Source organism: Ursus maritimus, unplaced genomic scaffold (assembly GCF_017311325.1).
Source record: "Ursus maritimus isolate PB19 unplaced genomic scaffold, ASM1731132v1 scaffold_10, whole genome shotgun sequence".
Lineage (NCBI taxonomy): Eukaryota > Metazoa > Chordata > Mammalia > Carnivora > Ursidae > Ursus > Ursus maritimus.
In genome coordinates this window covers 25,360,796-25,377,335 of record NW_024423344.1, presented here as the reverse complement: position 1 = coordinate 25,377,335, position 16,540 = coordinate 25,360,796, and positions in this window count along the sequence as shown.

Here is a 16,540-nt window from a genome sequence, read left to right as displayed (position 1 = left end):
ATGGACACTTGGGCTGCTTCCATATTTTGGCTATTATAAATAATGCTGTTATAAACATTTCTGCATCTTGGAATTATATCCAGTAGTGCAATTACCAGATTATAGGGTAGTTCTATTTTTAATTTTTTGAGGAAATTCCCCTTGTTTTCCACAGGAGCTGCACCAGTTTGCATTCCCACCAACAATGCACAAGGGTTCCTATTTCTCCACATCCTCACCAACACTTCTTGTTTCTTGTGTTGTTGATTTTAGCCATTCTGACAGGTGTGAGCTGATACCTCATTGTGGTTTTAATTTCTATTTCCCTGATGATGAGTGATGTAGAGCATCTTTTCATGGGTCTATTAGCCATCTGTATGTCTTCTTTAGAGAAATGTCTGTTCATGTCTTCTGCCCATTTTTAAAATTGGATTATTTGGGAGGTTTTTTTGTTTTGTGTTTTTTCTTTTTGGTGTTGAGTTGTATAAGTTCTTCATATATTTTGGACACTAACCCTTTATTGGATATGTCATTTGTCAATACCTTCTTCCATTCCTCTTTGTTTAGGTTTATTCCTAGGTATCTTATTATTTTTGGTGCATTTGTTAATGGAATTATTTTCTTAATTTCTCTTCTACTTCATTGTATAGACATGCAAGAGATTTCTGCACATTGTTTTCGTTTTTGTTTTGTTGTTTTTTGGTTTTTTTTATCCTGTGACTTCACTGAATTCATTTATCAGTTCTAGTAGTTTTTGGTGGAGTCTTTAGGGTTTTCTATATATAGTATCATGTCATCTGCAAATAGTGAAAGTTTTACCACTTCTTTACCAATTTGGATGCCTTGCATTTTTTTGTTGTCTGATTGCTGTGGCTAGGACTTCTAGTACTCTGTTGAATAAAAGTGGTGAGAGTAGACATCCTTGTCTTGTTCCTGCCCTTAGGAGAAAAGCTCTGTTTTTCCCCCACTGAGTATGATGTTTGCTGTGGATCTTTCATATATAGCCTTTATTATGTTGAGGTATGTTCCCTTTAAACTTACTTTGTTGGGAGCTTTTACCGTGAATGGATGTTGTACTTTGTTAAATGCTTTTTCTGTCTATTGAAATGATCATATGGTTTTTACCCTTTCTCTTTTTTATGTGATGTATCACATTGATTTGTGGGTATTGAACTACCTTTGCATCCCAAAAATAAATCCGACTTGGTTGTGGTGAATGATTTTTTTAAATGTATTGTTGGATTTGGGTTTGCTAGTATTTTGTTGAGGATTTTTGCATCTATGTTCATGAGAGATATTGGCCTGTAGTTCTCTTTTTTTGTGGCGTCTTTATTTGGTTTTGGTATTAGAGGGAGACCGGCCTCATAGAATGAATTTGGAGGTATTCCTTCCTCTTGCATTTTTTGGGAATAGTTCGAGAATAGGTATTAACTCTTCCTTAAATGTTTGGTAGAATTTGCCTGTGAAACTGTCTGGTTCTGAACTTTTGTTTGTTGGGAGTTTTTTTGATTACTGATTCAATCAGGTTATACCTTTCTAGGAAATTAATCCTAGATTGTCTAATTTGTTGGCATATAGTTTTTCATAATATTCTCATAATTGTTTGTATTTCTATGTTGTTGTTATTTGTCCTCTTTCATTTGTGATTTTGAGTCTCTTTTTTCCCCCATAAGTGTGGCTAAAGGTTTATAAATTTTGTTGATCTTTGCAAAGAACCAGCTCCTGGTTTCATTGATCTGTTTTATTGTTTTTGTAGTGTTCGTATCATATTAATAGGTGTAATTTGATGTATACTATGGAAGAAGTGAATTCAAAGTCTTCCTACTTGACTGTCACGGACCAGAACCCCAGTTTTTCATTCTCTTTTCTGCTCCTCTGATTGGATGAATTCCATTGCCTTGTTTTTCCATTTGCCAATCCTCTCTTCCACTTTATCTAGTCTGCTGTTGAATTTTTTATTGGTTTTTTTTTTATTCTTCAGCTCTATGATTTCAGTATGCTACTTTTTTTTAGATTCTCTTTGTTGAAATTCTAACTTTTTATGCGTTGTTTTACTACCTTATGGGACATCTTTAGTCAATTATTTTGAACTCTTTTTCAGGCAAATTACTATATCTCCATTTCATTAAAATCTTTTTCTGAGGGGGTACCTGGGTGGTTTGGTTGATTAAGTGGCCAAATCTTGATTTTGGCTTGGGTCATGATCTTGGGGTCCTGGGATTGAGCCCTGTGTCAGGCTCCACACTCAGCAGGGAGCCTGCCTCAGCATTCTCTCTCTCCCTCTGCCTCCCCTCTCTAAAATAAATAAATCTTATATTTTTTTCTGAGGTTTTATCTTACTCTTTTGTTAGGATCATATTCCTGGTTGTTTTTGTTTTTTTGTTTTTTCCTTTTCCTTGACTTTGTGTTGGTTTCTATACATAGATAAAACAGCCATTTCTCCCAGTCTTGACGAAATGGTCTTCCGTAGATGAATCTAATCATTCAACCATGCCCTACCTCTTGGTTCTCTCTCAAATCTTTGTGATCAACTAAGCAGCCTTCTCTGTTCTTAGTGGATCCCAGTAGTTGAGGGGATGCCAAGATCTGGTAGTGTCCTAAAGGAGAGAAGTCTCAGTCAACATCTAGATGCAGGCTGACTATAAACTAGATCCTCCGGCAACAGCTTGTTAAGTATACATACAGCTCTTTCAAGGGAAGGCTGGGAGGTGGGTATTTTTGTTTGCTGCCTCTGTGCTATGTCCTGGGAGAATCACTGGTTAAGTACTGTTTCTCTGTTCTAACCCTGTGGGACCCATGAACATAAGCCTCATTAGCCACCAGAGCCAGGCAATTAGAGTGTCCCCTGGTGGTAACTGCAAAACCCAGAATGTCAGACATGTGCATAAACTCCTTTCTCGAAGATCTCAATAACATAGAGCAAGGCAGAGGGAGAACCCAAAGATAGTGCCTTCTAGCATCCCTGGTCTCTGGAAAGTGTTGCAGTCATCCCCTAGATATATGTTAAATTAGTCGCCTTATTCTCAGTCCAAAGCTTTTAAGATAAACAAATAGGTCCCTTTCATGGAAAGACTGGATTTATTTTAGTCTCCTGCCTTTCCACTAGGCCCTGAGGGGTTAGCCATGGTGAGTGTGTGGGAGCCCACGTGACCCCTTTAAGATCTCTTAGTTCTCTGTAGCCTAGCGGGTCTTCTGGATAAGCCCCACTGGCATTCAAAGCTAGATGTTTTGGGAGCCCATCTCCCAGGTGAAAGTCTTAAAAGTTTGGACACCATATCTTTACTCCTCTGGAAGAAGCTGGGAGTTGTCAGTTCCTTCCTAGTTGCAAGTTACCATGTTGGGTATGGGCTTTATGGTGAGATTGTTTTTCAGCCTCTCCTAACCATTTCACTGTGGGATTTTCCTCATTTGCCTAGTGTATAGGAGTCTCTCAGCTAACTTCTAGATTTCTTTCAGGTATAGGAGTCTCTCAGCTAGTTTCTAGATTTCTTTCAGAGGAAATTGTCCCATATGTAGTTATAGATGCTGTGTGTCCTTGGGAGGAGGTGAGTTCAGAAGATTCCTATGTTACTATCTTGAACCAAAACCCTCTCACTTCTTCTGAACTTCTTATAAAACCATCTTTAATCCTTGGTTCTACTTCCTCACCACAGGCTCATTCTATTTTAAAAGCAACCTTTTCTGTTTCCTTGATTATAAGCATGACTCATACTTACTACAGAAATTTGGGAAATACATAAAATATTTAAAAAGAAAATGAAAATTATCCATAAACTCAAAATGCAGATATATCCGCTGACTACTAATGTTCTAGCAGGTTTCCTTTTTAGTCTTTTAATCTGTGGGGCTAGATACAAAAATAGTAGATGGATGGATGGATGAAAAGATCCAACCCAATTTTTTATTTTACAAAATTTAACTCCAGTTGATATGTATTCTGAAGTTTGATTAAACGTGACATTGTAATCCTAGGTGATTATACTTTGTAAATATAATGATGGTAATGACTAATATTTCTTCTTTCACTTCGATTATAAGTAGTGTTGTGATAAAGTTCTTATGCTTATCTTTGTCTATATGCCATGCCTAGAAATAAAACTTGCCTATATGCCATGCCTAGAATAATTTTTAAAGCTCTCACTACAAGTCACATCAATTTATATTTGAGCAGTGCTTAAAAGGACGTCTTACCAACACTGAGTACTGCCCTTCATTTACTTAATGTTTTTTAAGCTAGTTTTCCTTGCAACTATGCCAAGGAACTCTCCAGTTTCTCTGGCGATCTCTTAATTCTTGAATCCAAAAGTTCCCTTTTGGTGCCTTCTCCTCCTCTCTCTTCCTGTCTCTGCATAGTTCTGTTGTCTGTCTCCTCTTCCTCTCTCCATCAACATCCTTAATTCTCCATTGCTCTGATCATCCATGACCTCTCTGGTTGCTTCCCTCCCCCTTAAGCTCCTCTGATGCTGCTCTTCATGGGCTCCCATCCCCTAATCTTCACCCATTGTCCTTATTAAATAAGGAAGGACTTATGAGGAAGCAGAAGAGGCAGACGCTGTTCTCAAAGAAGTTAGGCCCATCTTAGATGGACATATGAGTTCTTAGACCTGTGATAAATAGAAGTCAGTGAGTCACAGAGGGAGGATAATGGCATCAGTCAGGTAGAGAGATTCATTAGGAGGAGGAGGAGGGGAGAATACAGCTTGGTGAAGAGGAGTTGAGAGGACAGACCCGACTGAGAAAGGAGGTATGATAGGTGGGACCTAGGAGCACTGGGTATAACCTCTATAAGGCAACACCCTGGTCCTGCCAACTGACCACCTCTGGGCTGGGTCCCTTGCCCCTTCCTCTTCCCACTCAGTCCCACTGCCACCACAGGAGAGGCAGATAGCTGAGCCTGGTGGAAGACAAGCAGCTCAGAGAAAGGCCAGGCAGTGTGTGTCCTGTATAGGCTGTGGGGACTACAGGGAAGGGGAGGAAAGCACCAAACCACAATCAGAAATTTTGTCTTGAACTTAGAAGTCTGTGTCGTATTGCTCATGGTCTTGCCTCCCTGCCCACCCTAATTAGCTCTGATTCAGGCTCGGGACACGTTCTCACCTTGCTCTGTTCAATTTTCACTCAGTGGATCTAAAAATAATAAAACAACTTCTAGCATTCCTGGAAATTCTGCTGTGGTCCATGCGGTGTTCCTATGAAAACTTCGGAACCAGAGACAGCAACACCAATTGCATATACAGATGGGACTAGAGGCCAAGCCCCTCTTTTTTCTCCCCTCCTTTGTCTTATTACCTTCACCATTTTTATACCAGGAGAGATTATTACTTAAAAAGTGTTACTGTCCTCTCTAGAACAGCCACAATGCTTCAACATCTTAATGGAAAGAAAATTATCAGTGTGATCACAATCAAAGACCTTGACTCCCTAATGGAATATTAGTCCTTTCCTATGCATCTCAGACCTGTGGAAGGGCAGGGACCTCGCATCTGTGGATTAACATTTGAGCTCTGATAGCTGCAGTCAGTCACTTAGGGAGCATCTCAGTGTGGTTTTGGTTTGTTTGTTTTTAACTTGTCTTCTTTTGAGAGAGAGTATGTACTTGAGAGAATTGTGAATGTCTCAGAATATTTCTCTTGCCAATATCAGTTATATATACATTTTAATAAGGTATTTATATTTCATTCAGCAGAAATACCTGAGTGCCTGCAACATGCCGGGTACAATTATAGATGCTGCGGATTTGCCGTGGTGAAGACAGAAAAGGTACAGGACTCCCCCACTATCCGAAAGCATAGTGTTCCTATGAAACCTTTTGTAAACCAATGGCATAAAGAAGCAATTATCATTAATTTATATGGAAACAATTTTGAGTATTCCCAGACCCAAAAAATCACCTCTTACGCTTTTGTGAAACCTTAGAATACATCTTGCCAACGAATGTACGCAACAAATTGGGATAAAGCGCATATACTCACAACCACCGTTCGAAGCTGATGGCAGCAGGCTGCCGAGATGTTGAGTGTGGTCCTGGAGAAGGTGCTGGGGGTGCCGCTCTTGATGCTCAGGGCGTGTGCTGCGTCTGTAATGGCTGGCTGAAAACAAATGCTGAACGCCGGTTTTACTTTGTACCTTTTCTCTTAAAAGTGAAAATCCTCTTTGGCTATCGGTTCATGGAGACAGGTAGGAACATAGGTCTTTGGTAAAAGCATTGTGTCACGCAGACTTTCTAAAAGTAGGGATACTGGCACTCTGCCCTCACGTCTATTTGGAGGAGACCGAGAAAAAACAGGCAAATGAGCGAGATACTTCTAGACTATAGTGTGCAGAATATAAAACAAGGCTAGAGAGTGACGAGGGGGACGGGGTGGCTGGGGTCTTTGAGGAGGTGGCATTCGGACTGAGCTCTGAGGAGTGAGGAGCCAGTAAAGCCAAGTGGCAGCCTCACCTCTCTTGATGACAGCCTGCTCACCTCATAGAGTGAGGGGTGGGGTCACAGCCGCTCTGAGGTCCTGCCAGTGTTAGATTTCTGCATAGGCAAGTGTGGAGGTCAGTTAAGCCTCTTACACAGAGGTTCAGGGCCATAAGCCTCTTGGCAGAGGCTGACTCAAATGCCTTTTGAAGGGTACTGGTGAGGTTTTCAGCATCCCTGTTTCTGATGAACAGTTCTGAGGTAGAAGATTAAATTCAAAGTCCGTGGAAAAGAGTACAGCAGTTCCTCAGCAAATTAAGCATAGAATTGCCATATACTCCAGTAACTTCACTTCTGGGCATATACTCAAAAGAATTGAAAGCAGGGACTCCAACACTTGTACAACGGTGTTCATAGCAGCATAATTCACGACAGCCCAAAGGTGGAAACAATCCAAATGCCCATGAACAGATGAGTGGATGAACAAAATGTGGTCTGTCCGTCCAATGGAATATTACTGGTCTTTAACAAGGGAGGCAATTCTGATGCACGCTGCAGCATGGATGAACCTGGAGAGCATGCCAAGTGAAATGACACAAAAGGACAAATGTAGTGTGATTCCACTTGTATGAGGCCCCTAGAATAGCCAATTCATAGAACTAGAGGATAGATTAGAGGTTCCTGGCAGCTGGAGGGGTGTTTATTGGGTACAGAATATCTGTTTGGGATGAAAAAGCCCTGGAATTAGGTAGTGGTGATGGTTGTACAACAGCGGAGATGTGCTTAACACCACTAAGCTGTATACTTAAAAATGGTTGGAATGGTAAGTTTCATGATACGTATATTTGACCACATTATAAACAAGCCTATGGGAGGCTGAGAAGACATTGTTCAGATAGCGACAACCTTGCTGTTACATGTTACTTAAAACTGGGAGGATGTGGAGGCAGAAAGGAATCCTACCAGGTCTCAGCAGATGCCTCTTGGTCAACCTCTTGAGTCCACCCCAGCTGTTACCTACAGATAGACCTTGCAGCCCCCAACGGAGGAGAAAAGGGCTGGAGCCCTGGATTCGGGCAGGGGTTGGGAGAGGGAGATGAAGTTCATGCCCAGTTGCCTACCCACTAGGTGTACCAGCCTGAGGCCCGAAGAACCACTGACCCACCCAGTGCCTCTGTCAGCACCTCTCACCACTTCTGGTGGCTGGCGTGGCTCTCGGGGCCAGAGTCAACACTAAACATGATGGTTCTCAAAGTGTGGTCCCCTGGAAATGTGTTAGAATGTAAAATCTCAGGCTCCACCCAGAATGGAAACACCAGCTGTGGGGCCCGACTGAGTGTGTGTGTGTGTGAACAAGTCCTGCTGTAGGAGGTTCCAGTGCTGGAGCTGAAGTTGGAGAGCCCCTGCCCTCAAATGACCCAGTAGCCAGGCACTGTGCTGGGCAGTAAGCCGGTGTGCTCCGTAGATTCCTCCTCAACGTAGAGACCCAGACTGTACAGTGGGAAGCTGGGTCTCAGGGAGCACACATTCCCCTGTGGCAGTAGGACTCCAGGGAAGCAGGGCTCTAGAACTTGGGTTGTGGGCCTGTGAGCCCAAGTCTGGGACATGGTGCTGAAGCACACCCTCTCCTGGTGTGGGCATGTCTGGTGGGTCTGCCAGGACCCCTTCATCATGGATGCCATGGTGCTGCAAGGTCAAGGTCATGACCTCAGCTCAGCCATCTGTATATGCAGAGCTCTGCCCCAGCTGGGCTCTGTGATGCTTCCTGCACCCCAACTGCATCGAAGATGCCATCAGAGCATCTAGGCTGGACCCTATAACTTTTAGGTCACTTTAGATCTTAAAGTTAATTCCAGCCCCCTTTGAAACTTCTAGTCTCACAGGCATTTTCATAGCCCACCTTGTCTTCTCTCCAAGTCCGTGATCTTCCTAAGGGACCACACAACCCTCAGACCCACGAAGCTGGCCCTGCCTGCCAGGCTCCCCTCCTTGCCAATGTACTACTCCAGAGTGCTTCTCCTTCTCTCTTGGCTTGAGGGTAAAAAAGCACCCCTCTCCTATCCCTCCACACAAGGTCTAAAACTCAGATGACTGCTCCTCTCTCTCCCGCCGGTTATGTTAAACGGGCCGGAAAAGGCCCGCCTGGTGTGATGGTGGACCAGCTTGTGGTCTCTTGGATATGCTCCAGAGGGGACCGAGTGGGAGTACAAACACCGTTCTTTTTTTTTTTTCTTTTATTTTTACTAGAGCTGGACTCAAATCTATAGCAAGGAAGAGTCTCCTCACCATCCTTTATATTAGTGTATCGTTTCCCAGGCCTAGCCACATTGATTTATCTAGGGCAGGGCCCCTGGGCAAGCCAGACCAAAGAGGCCCCATTGCGGGATTCTGGAATCTTTGGACTTGAGGGAGTTGTGCCAGCCTCTGGGAGGGAGCTCTGGTGGTTGAAACCTGCAGCCCTAGAGCTTGATTATGGTGGCACAGGGTGTTTACTGACACTTGGCTCGGAATGGAGAGGCAGCCAGTGTGGATGGACAGAAAGACCAGGCAAGGTTGTGTGACCCTAGTTCTATTCTTGTCCAGGGTTCCCTGGGATGCTTTTTGCAGAGAACCCCCTTTGTGTTTAAGGAAGTCAGATTCAGTTTCTGTCCTTTGCTCCTAAAATTGCAAACAAAACCCACCACTGGGAAGTGGACCTTCCCCAGGGCTCACTAAAAATCTGACCTGCTTGGCCATGATTTCCCTGTAACTGGAGGAAACGAAAGAGGAAAGACCCAGAGAACAGGGCCTGAGTGGGAAGGAGCATGACTTCTGGGTTATGGGTAAGAGAAACCCATCAGGTTCTGTGGGGATTTAGGACTTACAAGGTCACCGTTACGACCAGTAACTCAAATTACTTCACTTGCCAAATGGGAGGCATTCAGCCCAGTTTGGTAGTTCCCTGTTTTTAGCTAAACTGTAGGCTATGTGCTGATTTTGCCGGTCTTGCTATGATGATAACTCTTCTGGGGCCGATTGTTTATGCACGGGCAGGATCCTGTTTACCCCACGTGTCTTTCTAAGATTTAGCGTGACTGTTTCAACATGCTGGGAGTTACGACAACAGGCCCCATACTAGGCTCAAGAGCTGTAACGGTGAGTGAGAGACACACGTCCTGCCCTCACGGAGCTTACGGTTTAGTACAGGAGTCCCATTCTAAACCAACCGGCCCTACAACACACTAATGTGTAATTGCTGAGACAAGGAATTATTGTAGAGATAGATATGTGATTCTTATAGGAATCCTCACCATTTTGATTTTTCTCTCTTTGCTTTTCTCCAAATTCTAAAATCCCTCCTCCCCTTCCCTGGGATGTCTCCAGACAACTATTATTACTACCACTGTCTCAGCAGCATAGAAATTCTCATTCCAGGAGGCCCGGGAAATCCATTTGTTTCATCCTTGAGCTGTGCTTCCAACACTAGCCATGTGTGGCTGAGGATGTGAAGTTTTAATTTCATACAAATTTAAAAATGGAAGCAATAGAAAATATTTTCCCATTAAACACAAAATTATTGTTAGGACCCCATTTTACTTTGCCCAATGAAAATTTAATATCTGAACTGACATGTGCAGTAAGTATAAAGACACACCAGGTTTCTAAGACTTACTATGGGTGAGAAAGAGAATATAAAAGATCTCATTAATAGTTTTTATATTGATTAGGTGTTGTGATAAAATGTTGAATTTATTAAATATATTAAAATTTTACCTGTCACTGGCCTTTTAACGTGGCTACTAGAAAATGAAACTTTTTTTTTTTTTTTAAGATTTTATTTATTTATTCGACAGAGATAGAGACAGCCAGCGAGAGAGGGAACACAAGCAGGGGGAGTGGGAGAGGAAGAAGCAGGCTCCCAGCGGAGGAGCCTGATGTGGGGCTCGATCCCATAACGCTGGGATCACGCCCTGAGCCGAAGGCAGATGCTTAACCGCTGTGCCACCCAGGCGCCCTGTGTGTCACCCAGGCGCCCCGAAAATGAAACTTAACATCTGTGGCTCCTGTTGTGTTTCTATATTGGACAGCGCTGGCCTACAGCCTTCTGAGTGGCAGGAATGGGGAGGGGGTAACCCAAGCTCCTACAGCATCGTCTAGTCCCCATAGTAAAGGTTAAGGTTTTATTTCTTTGTCTGTTTCCTGTTTCCCAAACACTATGCTCACAGGCATTCAGGGTGGTGTTGAGTTCTCTCCAGGTAGATTTGAAGCAGCAGATGTGAGGGACCCTTATTCCCTCTGGCCTTCTCCTGTACCAAAGAGGAGGACGCTCTCACTGCTGGGCCAGGTGTCAGAAGGGGCCTCCCTGTCTTTCCTTCCTTCCTGCAGGGGTGTGTGTGTGTGTGTGTGTGTGTGTGAGAGAGAGAGAGAGAGAGAGAGAGAGAGAGATCCCTTAAAATCCTCAGACTTCCGCCAGGACGTCTTGATGGCCAAGACAGTCACTTTAATGCATGAAGCTACTTTAGACCTGTCTTTATCTAAAACCCGCAGGTGGCGTCAGTGAATATATCCTGACGGACTGAGGAACTTCATGAAACCCTGGCCGGTTAGGGTGGGGGTAACTATGGCTCCTGGCGGGGACTGTAACTTGATCCAGGTCGGAGATAAAAATAGGAGAAATGTAACTGAAGAAAGACCCCAGGGTCTGGGGCAAATCTGGGATTTGGGGGCCCCAAAGCAAATTCAATTTTAAGGACCTGCCTTAAGAAAATAACATACAAGTAAATTTTTCAAAAACAGGTGATCTTATAAATTCATTTTTAGGATCCCTCCAGGGGCCTTGGGAGGAGTCTGTGCAAAGAGTCTGTGCAAAGAGTCGTTAGCTTCACCGTGGTGGGAGGGTCCCCCAGAGCAGCAGTAGCATCTGGGAACTTGTTAGAAATGCCAATTCTTGGACCTCACTCCAGATCTGCTTAATCAAATTCTAGGGTGGGCGGAGCCCAGAAATCGGAGTTCTCACTAGCCCTCTGGGTGATTTTGATGCCCACCTAAGTTTAGGAACCACTGACATCATGGTTAAGCATGGATTCTGGAGTAAGGTGGCCTGAGCCCGGTTTTGCAGTTTGCTTGTTTGCTGGAAGACCTGCCAATCACTCAAGCCTCAGTTTTACCTTCTGTAGAATGAAGCAACAATAGAATGGATCTCAAAACGTTGTGTGGATTAAATAAGCTAATATGTGTAGGACTAAGCGCAGTACCTGTTGTATGTGTTTAATTATATATTGCTCTGCTGAGTATGTATAGTTGGAGGGAGGGAGAGGAGGAGGGGTGAGAAGTGGTCATCTTAGGCATAATCAAAGAAGTTCAAATGTGACCTTGGCCCCTTTCCCCAGCGTCTGCTCTGTGGCCCTCCCACTGGTTTGCCCTTCTTGGCAACAGAGCATAGAGCCCCTTCCTCATGGGTCACCTGGTCCTTGTCTCTCTTTTTATTTTTATTTATTTATGTGACAGAGAGACAGCCAGCGAGAGAGGGAACACAGCAGGCAAGTGAGAGAGGAAGAAGCAGGCTCCCAGCGGAGGAGCCCGATGTGGGACTCGATCCCGGAATGCCAGGATCACGCCCTGAGCCGAAGGCAGACGCTTTAACGACTGCGCTACCCAGGTGCCCCCTTGTCTCTCTTTTTGAAGGACCTGGACCCACCTTCTAAATTGGTCACATTACTACAGTAAATTTAATGAGACTTACCTTTGGCGAGTCCTAGACCTCCTTGGAATACAATGAGAGTTAGAAGCCTCTCTCTAGAGATCTATGTGTGCATGACACTTGCACTAAACTAACAGACAACCCTTGTCTTGGAACCACTGAAGCCCATGTCTGGGACCCTCGTTTAAGAACATCTGAGGTAATCATATGGTGGTCACTCAGTATTTGAGGGAAAAATGGGAAGGGGAGATTCAGGGAGGGCTGTGTGCTGGTTGGTCAGCTTTCTACCTGTTTTGGGTGATGTCATTGAATTTTAAGAAGATGCCTTTGGAATTCAAGGTCCTATCCCAAATAAGTGCCTTTATCTTGTTTTTAATTTTTTTTAATTTAAATTCAATTAACATAATGTAGTATTGGTTTCAGAGGTACAGGTCAATGATTCATCAGTCTTATATAACACCCAGTACTCATTACATCATGTGCCCTCCTTAATGCCCATCACCCAGTTACCCCATCCCTCCACCCCCCCACCCCTTGAGCAACCCTCAGTTTGTTTCTTATGACTAAAAGTCTCTTATGGTTTGTCTCCCTCTCTGGTTTCATCTTATTTTTTTCTCTCTTCCCCTATGATCCTCTGCCTTGTTTCTTAAATTCCACATATCAGCGAGATCATATGATAATTGTCTTTCTCTGATTGACTTATCAAATATGTGCCTTTAATTGTGGGAATTGGCAGGCAAGGAAGAAGGTTTGGGACAGGGAGTGCCTTTTAGCATATTTCAAATCCCGTCAAGAATCACCTTCAAGCTCTTCTGATACGTAAGGGAAGTTCTGCATGGCAAATGTTCCTTTCAAAGACATTTACAATCCCAGAAGGACCACGTAGTGGCTGGAGATTATCTAGTGCTGATAAAAGCATAAAAGTGGTTGAATCAGAAAAACAGACCAGCCAGAGATGTGTGTATGACATACTAACTTTTCAGTCTTGTTTCCATCACTCTCACGGAGTTTATGAGGTCTGTGACATGTTTGTGCTGTGTTTAGCCGTCACCCAGCTGCAATTTACAATGTTCCTGGGAATCACACTTTGGGTTGACTGGGGCAGAAAGCGATTCCCGATGACAGCCTGTGGGCTGTGGGCATTACAAGTCCCTCTGATGATGTTACTTGGTTTGAAATCAGATTGGAAAGCAAACAGGATCAAGAAAACACTTTGCCCGAACAGAAAGGCAGTTGGTCAGGACCTACAGGCAGGGTGCCCGCATGGACGTGGGAACATCCACAGGGCTTTCCCAGTGTTCTGGTGGCCTTACCCACTCTGGGTGCATCAAATAAAGTTGAAGGTAGGAGAGTGTACCTGGGAGTCAGGGGCCCAGCCTGTGCCATGGGTCTTGGACCAGTTCATGGGAGGGAGGGCAAATGACAGGTAGTCATCAGTCCAAGCACTGGCAAGACAGGAAGAAGGGAGACAGAGCAGGACGAGTCCTTGAGGGAACCGGGTGGCCTGGAGTGAGAAGGTTCTGGATTTTGCTGCCACCTTGCCCCTCACATGCATGCACCGCTTACTAGAGACAGGCTTCCATAACATGTGGTGGCCAGGGGATGATACAATGTGAACCTGAGACAGGCTCTCCAGCCTACCTGGCCCCACAGCCATCACCTCCACCCCCATCTCTCCTGACACCAAGATTGAGCCTCTGCACAGCTGTCCCTGGGTGTGCCTGAATGCCTTCAGGCTAGCCTTGCTACCCTGTTCCATGAGCGCTCGGGGAGCAGAGCCCTGCCACTCCAGGCCTAGTGCACCGTCAGGAGCCCACCCTATGCAGTCACTTTAGCCTTCTTCAGGGTGCTGGAGAAGCTACTGGCCTAGGATGTCCCCTGACCTCTTTAACGGAGAGGGTCACCCTCAGCCACCCTTCTGCCAGGGCCACTTTCCCAGAAAGAGCCCACAAACATGGCCCCTGACTCTTGACTCTAGAAGAAGAAAGGGGAAGAGAATCTAGCTGAGGTGTTGGCCAGTGGCGCTAAGAAGGTGCCTGATGGAGCTGCCACTCTGGAGCCGGTGACTGCCTGGCCGTGGGGGTGGGGGTCCCTCGACCTTTCTGGGCCTTGGGTTTCTGCGTCGGATAAGGCCTAACTCACCAGGGTGTGGAGAAGACCAAAGGAGACGGCAGATGGGGCAGTGCCTTGTGGCTAAGGAGTCATGTTAGCTGTCCCCTCCCTTTACTTCCTGTTCCTGGGGGATGGGAAGGCAGCAATGAGACCCTCTGTGGGCGGTTGGTCAGCAGGCTGTGCTGTGATGGGACAGCCAGTGCCTGCCCTGCAGGGATGGGGCTGAGGTGTCCCCAGGCCCGCCTGTCTGGCCCCTGCCCCTGCCCTCCCTTTCCCTCCCCTTCCCTCCCCTCCCCCTTATCCTGTCTTTTCAAAGGAGGCTGAGAGAGGCAATGGCTTCTTACTGCAGTCTGTGGGCTGGGCTCTATGTGTATGATTAACTAGTTTAATCCCTGGCAGAACAACATTTTCTAGCTGCTGAAATAGGTCAGAGAATTGGAGTCATTTGCTCCTGGTCACAGGGGTTAACTTGGTTAACCTCCTGGCTTATGGTCCAGGCGTTCTCAGAGTGTGGTCCCTGGACGGGCAGCATCGATAGGACCTGGGAATGTGTTAGAAAGGCAAACTGTTTTGGCCCCACACAAAAAACTACTGAATCTGCAACTGGGGTTGGGGCGCAGTCATCAGTGAGTTCCCCAGCTCTCTGGGGCATTCTGGCCACCGCAAGTTTGAGAACCATTGCCCCCCTGTCTCCCAGCAAGCCCTGTGTATAATTTCCTTAAATTCTGCAAGAAATTGGCTACAGCACATAACAGCTGGTTTTTAAGGGTATTAGAAAGAAATTGATGGAAAAATATTGACGTGAAGGTAAAGAATGGGTCTGGCTGGGAAAACACAGGCCCATCTCTGGGTTCTGGTTGAGAGGAGAGGAACCACTGGCGCCAGGGAGAAAGCTGCCTCTCTCCTGCCTTTGACCTGCTCATGCAAAATGACTCCTTAAAACCCCTATTAGATGGCTGTCTCCCAGGCAAGGCCATGATCATTAATAATGCAGCTCAGCCCACAGAGCCCAGAGGTGTTTCTTTTATTTTTATTCTGCTTCTATCTTTCTTATACAAAGCCATATATTTATATATATTAAGCTTGATTCGATCTTATATTTCCAAAATCTATTTCTGGAGGTTTTTGAGTCAAGTTGGTGCTTCTTAGGGCTGCTACATATGGTTGCACAGGCTGCACACTGCACCAGCCAGGAGGAGCCTTTTGCAGATGCAACCACTCACCTGCCCAGGAAAGCTGAATCCTGTTGGTAGCCTCCTCCCTTCTACCTTCCTGATTAGCTTCACCTGGTAGCCCACGCCTTGCCTTCCTTTTTTTTTTTTTTTTTCCTCTTGCAAGGCGCTCCTGCTTCATATGTTTGCTATAGGACTAGGCTGGCTCCCCGGCAAGGCCCCTCTGTCTACACAAGTTGGGCCCACCTGCTTGAAACTCCACAGGCCCCTGGTGTCCAAGACTGAGAACAAAGTCCCCTGTGGGCTCTTGGCCATCCACCCCCAGACCATTCTAAACTCACCAGGATGACTGGGGAGGGGGAGGCTGTCCTGGATGGAACTATAAGGAGATGGTGTGTGGCTGTTATTAAATGTCATTAGGAAAGAAGTTCTTATCAGAGACAACAGGCTCCAAGTCTCTACATTATAAACCTGAATCAACACGAGAACAGCACTTGAGACCCATCTCGGTTCTAGACAGCGTGGGGAATTGAGGATTCTGAGTATGGCTGCCTTTGCCATTCAAATTCTGCGTGTGGTGAGGAGCTGGGCCAGAGGAAGGAGAGAATCCTGAGTGGGAAAAGTCACCCCTGGAAGCTTTGCTTCCCTGGCCACACCAGAAGAACTCATGGCTTCCTTCCCCACATGCACCTTTCTTGCATTTATTTCTTGTATACCTAGGGGTTGTGTGGGTTTTGTTTGCTTTTTGAATTAGGAAATGAAAAGTAAATAAAATATCAACTTTGAATATTCCACGCCCTTTTGGCTGGCATTTCAGACCCAGCAGCCTCATGCTCAAGGCTGGTTTTCTTGATCCGTGGGCTAAGAAGGTATTGACTGTCTACCATGTTTTAAAGAACAGAAACTTGCTGCTCCTTTTCTTTTCACCAAGACAAGGTCACTGGGCCTGGAAGGCATTCCTGGAGATTCACTCCCTGGTGCGAACCTTTCTTATATTCCCGTCTCTTAAATACGAATTTGGCTTTCAGTTTGGCTCTGTCAACTGGTTCTGTGTCCTTACGAAACCATTTAGGCTTTCCAAGCAACTTGGTTGTTATCTATTTTTTAAACCTATAACTAGGAAAGGATAGTAATTGCATTTGCCCCCTGGGATTGTTTACAGCAGGCTGGCAAACTTTTTTTTTTTTTTTT